Source organism: Mobula birostris, chromosome 2, assembly GCF_030028105.1.
Source record: "Mobula birostris isolate sMobBir1 chromosome 2, sMobBir1.hap1, whole genome shotgun sequence".
In the NCBI taxonomy this organism is placed as follows: Eukaryota; Metazoa; Chordata; class Chondrichthyes; order Myliobatiformes; family Myliobatidae; genus Mobula; species Mobula birostris.
The window spans coordinates 52,412,962-52,418,961 of NC_092371.1; the positions used below are offsets into that span (position 1 = coordinate 52,412,962).

The window sequence follows — 6,000 nt, forward strand, 5'->3', positions numbered from 1 at the left end:
ACTCTGAGCTTTGAGTATAAAAGTCAGGAAGTCATGCTGCAGCCATATAAAACTTTAGTCAGGTCACAGTTAATTGTTCAGGTCACCACACTACAGGCAACATCTGGAGGCTTTGTAGAGGGTGCAGAAGAGATATACAAGGATGCTGCTTGGATTAGAGAGTATTAACTCTAAAGAGAGATTGGACATACTTGGATTGCTTTCACTGGAGCAGAGGCTGCACCCTTACATAATAGAAGTATATACTATATAGTTATGAGAGGCATAGATAAGATAGATTGCCAATCATGAAAATGTCAAATACTAAATGGCATAGGTTTCAGATGAGAATGACAAAAGTTTAAAGGAGATCTGATGCAAATGTTTTTTTAAAGAATGGTAGATGCTTAGAATGTGTTGATGGGGAGGTGGTAAAAGAAGATATGATAGCAAGTTTATGTGACATTTAGACAGACATTACAAGCAATGAATAGAAGCACATTCAAGCAAATGGGATTACTTTGGGATTATGGTCAGCAACAGAAGGGCTTGTTACTGTGCTGAGCAATGCTGCTTGAAGTGCAATTACGCCATACCCCATCAAATCCCTGCCCCAACAGCAAGATAAGCACACTAGAGGTGATACTACAATGGCATACAAACAGGACAAGCAGCTTAAAAATCCCCAAGAAATGACTCCAGACCGATGACATCAGGTAAGTTTTGGACTAGGAAATCTGTATGATTCAATGTTCCTCCAGAATAGGAGCACCAGCACTGGGAAAGTTGACAAATTCCTGAAGAACACATACCAGATTGGGTCTGCTGCAGGTGTTAAGCAAAATACAAGGGATTGAGCTATTTGACCTTACTCCACATTAACCTATCTGTTCTAGATGCATTTGGCCACATCTGCATTGCTATTCTTGGCAGAGAGAGTCACATGTGCTCACAAGGAGGACATTTTTTATTGTATTGTATAGTGCCAATCATATAAATGGACAACAGCTGTGGCAGCTCTGAACCGGGCACTCATAATGTACTGTGGACAATCAGTCACAGAAAAAATACGCCACCACAATTTGTCACCTTGTGGTCCAAATATCCTTGTGTTACTATCATAAGCAAGCTCTGGCATCAAGTGTCTGCTTAGAATTCAGGAGGGCATGCTAGGAGCAGCACTAGGTATGCCAAACCCAAGATGCTATCCTGGCAAAGCTCCAACATCTGCTACAAGTGTATCAGGCAAAATACAGCTAAGCAAATCTAAACTTTCTGCCACATCTGGTCACGATTTTCACAAATGGTTAAACAGGTAGTGAGAGGTAATTCCAAGAACATCCAGATGAGGGTGTTGACACAAATGTCAACTATCCTTTTTCCTCAATAGATGCTGCCTAACCTGCTGAGTTCCTCCAGCACTTAAGTGCGCTTGCCCGTGAACATTACTGTCCTTAATGACAAAGCCCAGCATCGTACCATGTGAACTACAAAATTGAAGCATTCAGAGTCATGCTGAACCAAAAATGGAGCATAGATTATTCATTTCAGTTGCCTGCTGTTATCCCCAAGAAGCCAATTCAATTCACTTAAAAGTGATGTCAAGCAGCAGCTCATAGGACTGGATATAGCAAGTCTGATGTGATCAAAGTGCACCCAAGTTTGTATTACTAAAGACTTACAAAATCTAGAACTAACTGCTCCTCATGGTTCATCTGCTGGGTTGGAAGACTGTGGGAAAACTGCCCAAGTTTATCTTACCCATAAAAGGCTGGACAAATTTAGTTAATCTAGTTTCTATTATCAGCAAAGTGATGGGAGGTGTCATTGTCAGTGCTATCAAGCAGCAATCACTCTTCATACTTAAACATGGAATAAGTCACAAGTGTGGCAGAATACCGCCTACTTGTCTAGATGAGTATAGATGCAACAACTTTCAAATTCAACACCATCAAGGACAGAGAAGTCCTCGTGATGGGCATCGCATTTCCACTCCTAGCATTTCTAACTTCCAACAACACACATAATTGAAGCCTGTACCATTTCTACAAAACATACACCTACTGGTAGCCAAAGAAAAAGTACCTCCTACTCATATCCATCCCAATAATATCTCCCAAATGTATAGGTATATTAACTTCAGAAACGAACATCCACACGAGAATACCACCATCTACAAGTCATTTTATATGTTACAGACCATTCTGACTTGGAAATATCTTCATATTTACCCTTTCGTGGTCCCTCGGGATTTTATCCTTCAAAAGATCGTCCCACACTCTTTAAAACGCTAGAGAATGAAAATCTAGTTTTAAGGCACGAGTGATACGATAACCCTTTAAAAGGGACGGGGCAATAAATGTCGGCGTTGCCGGTAACGCACAGATCCTGAAATATAACACGTATTAAGCAGGCAAGCATGAGGAATCCTGCAGATGCTGGAAATTCAAGCAACACACATCAAAGTTGCTGGTGAAAGCAGCAGGCCAGGCAGCATCTCTAGGAAGAGGTACAGTCGACGTTTCAGGCCGAGACCCTTCGTCAGGACTAACTGAAGGAACAACTAGTCATTAAGGATAGGCAGTTTTCTTGATTTAAGGTTCAACAATAACAGAAAATGAACTACACATGTACGTTTCACCTTGGTGGTAAAGGATTAATTCTGCCATCTCCAGAATATATTATACGAAGCACAGTAGATAACCTCTGACAGTACATTAAATTGCCGGCTAGGAGACACAGTGGGTTTCTCTTTCAAAACTGAAAAGAGAAAACAACTGAGAAACTTATGTAAAATTGAAATTTCAGAAATATGCTGAAGATCACTGCAGCCACCTAGTACTGATCAACTTCTCCGGAATAGTGAGTTAGGGTCAGGATTTTACTACTACCGGCGGCGACTACCCAGGACAAGCCGACCACCACAACCAAACTTAACGGTTGTCATCGCAAATTGACAAGCATTGTGAACCAATCAGAAATACTACTGCCCTTCTTACGCCAATCAAATGTCAGCGAGGAGGTGGGGCTTTACCACCACCATCGCGTTAGGTTGGACGGATCACTACCGGCATTTATTCCAACTCATCGACAAGATACATAACACGAAAAACAAAATGTCCATTCACCTCTCAAATATCAGCACTCTCGGCAGCGCCAGGTTCTGGAATGAACCCGTTGTTTCAGATTCGAAACTATGATTGAAATCGTCTTCTTAATTCAGGAGATTTGACACGGTCGCCATCACTTGCTGGCCGCTGCCATCTTTGACGACGTTGCACTTACAGAGGCTCTCGGGTAAGTGTGAGGCGATGATGCTGGTGGGAGGGGTAGTGTATGATGAACAGCCACGTCATTACTCCCCAATCCCTCAAATTCCCCGTTTCTTTGTCATCTATCTTCCTGTTCCAACAATAGCTTCACTTGCCCAATGTGGTTTAATAACGACATTAGTTTCAGACTCCATGAGAGAACTCATTTAAAGGTGGTCGTCAAATTGTTATGCACTGTGCTTGAAAGCTTTGAGGATTAACTGGCACTGAATTTTTTTTAATCCTTAATACTGTATTCTGTGCAATTTTACTTGGAATGGAATAATCAGTCTATATGACACCCAAACAAAAGCTTTTCACTTTATCTTGGTATATGTGACAATAGTAAACCAATTGCCAAATTATTTAAGAACGATATGTATACAAAATAATAGTAATACATTTTTCTGATGCATGGTGGCAGAAGATGGACGTGATTGTATCATAAACGCCTCTTACTCTGGGTGTTAGCAAAAAAATAACGTGAAGGGGAATGTGAAGAAATTGTCCCTCATTCTAGTTCATGTTCTCTTGATTCTTTATTCTCTGCCTTTCATTCCACTATTGATTCTTCATTTGTCTTCTCTTCCTCTCCTCTCAAGAAAAGACTGCAGTGTTTGAAGAGAAGTTAAGGAACCAGAAAAAAATACTAAAAAATGTAGCACTGGCTCATCCATCAACAAGTCCAAGATAATTTCTATTGCATCATGGTCAAGGATAGATGCAACTATGGTTACGTCCATACCTCAGTTGCAATAATTAGAGGAATGAATGACACAGAGTGAACCAGACCTTTTTAATGCACAATTGTGAGTGGTCAAATTGTGACAGCAGCAGCTCCTTATATTAGTTATAGATGGTGACAGTAAAAGATCAGAAGAAGAAAGATACAAATTGACAAAGAGGTAAGGTTAAGGCAGTTCTAAAGTGGCATCATCAAGGAATGTTGAAGTGAAGCACAAGGAGTGAGTCTAGGAAAAACAAAGTAAAAGCTGACTGCTATTGTAGATTCAAGGTGCAGTGTCTGCAACGTTAGAGTCCATGTCAAGAATATATTAGTCATCTAACCAATTCCTGTTATCCACTTAATGGGTCTTTCTGTTTTCATTCTTCTGTACTTTTTATCTTTCTTTAAATAAATATATTATTAATACATTCCCATTTTAGTAGCAGGCTACGTGGAGAACAGTGAACAAATCTGGCTTGGAAGATATGCCATATTAATTGCACATGCTATTATTGATGTGCAAATCAATCAGTAAATTCTGAGTACTAAGAGATGCATCAAGCTGTGAATTTCCAGAATTTGCATACAAATTTAAATTGGTTCAGCATTTGCTTTTTATTGATAAGATCTCACACTTAGTCATCAATTATTTTCAAGAACTGGCTGGATGTTCACATTAATTGATCATTAAATGTCTTGGAAGATGAGAACTGGAAGTAAGACTGCACCCCCTCAACCTCCTGTTTCTAACTTCCACCCAAAATCCACAAACCTGCTGTCCAGGTAGACCCATTGTTTCAGCTTGTTCCTGCCCAACAGAACTCATGTCTGCATGCCTTGACTCTGTTTTATCCCCCCTGGTAAAGTCCCTTCCCATCTACATCCGTGACACCTCACATGCTCTTGATCTTTTCAAGGATTTCAGGTTCCCTGGCGACCATCGTCTTATTTTTACTATGGACGTCCAGTCCTAAAACACCTCCGTTCCCCACTAGGAAGGCCTCAAAGCTCTCCTTTTCTTTCTGGACACCAAAACTAACCAGTTCCCCCCCCCCCCCCACCCCACCACGCTCCTCCGCCTAGCGGAACTTGTCCTCACCCTAAGTAATTTCTCCTTTGGTTCCTCCAACATCCTCCAAAAAAAAGAGGTAGACATGGGCACTCGCATGGATCTCAGCTATGCCTGCCTGTTTATTGTCTGCGTGGAACAGTCTATGTTTCAAGCCTACCCTGGTGACTGTCCCGCACTTTTCCTATGCTACATCAATGACTGCATTGCTGCTGCTTCCTGCACCCTTGCTGAACTTGTCGATTTCATCCACTTTGTCTTCAACTTCCACCCTGCCCTCAAATTCAGCTAGTCCATTTCTGACACTTCCCTTCTCTTTCTTGATCTCATTATCTCTAGCTCCAGAGACAACTTATCCATCAATGTCTATTATAAACCAACGGACTTTCACAGCTACCCAGACGATACCTCATCCCACCCTGCTACTTATAAAAACGCCATCCTCTTCTCTCAATTCCTCCGTCTCCACTGCATCTGCCCTCAGGATGAGACTTTTCATTCTAGAATGAAGGAAATGCCCTCCTTTTTCAAAGAAAGCTTCCTTTCCTCCACCATCAACACTGCCGTCAACTGCATCTCTTCCGTTTCACACACAGCTGCTCTTACCGCATCCTCCTGCCACGCTACCGGGGATAGGGTTCCTCTTGTCCTCACCTACCACCCCACCAGCCTCCGCATCCAGCACACAATTCTCCAAAACTTCCGCCACCTCCAACTAGATCCCACATCTTTCCCTCCCCCCTCGCCCCAATTTCTGTTTTCTGCAGGGATCGTTCCCTACGCAAATCCCTTGTCCGTTAGTCCCTCCCCACTGATCTCCCTCCTGGCACTTATCCTTGCAAGCAGAACAAGTGCTACACCTGCCCCTACACCTCCTCCCTCACTACCATTCAGGGCCCCCAAGTAGTCCTTCC

General features: G+C 42.1%; 1 protein-coding gene across 4 annotated transcripts in view; it reads right to left on the reverse strand.

The window, feature by feature from the left end:
• arfgap1 (ADP-ribosylation factor GTPase activating protein 1) overlaps positions 1 to 3,265 on the reverse strand; it is a 47,833-nt gene extending 44,568 nt beyond the window's left edge. For all 4 annotated transcript variants that reach the window (XM_072240914.1, XM_072240913.1, XM_072240912.1 and 1 more), the window contains exon 1: positions 3,108 to 3,265. The gene's annotated coding sequence lies outside the window, so the exon portion shown is untranslated. The remainder of the gene's footprint in view (positions 1 to 3,107) is intronic.
• Between the last annotated feature and the right edge of the window lie 2,735 nt (positions 3,266 to 6,000).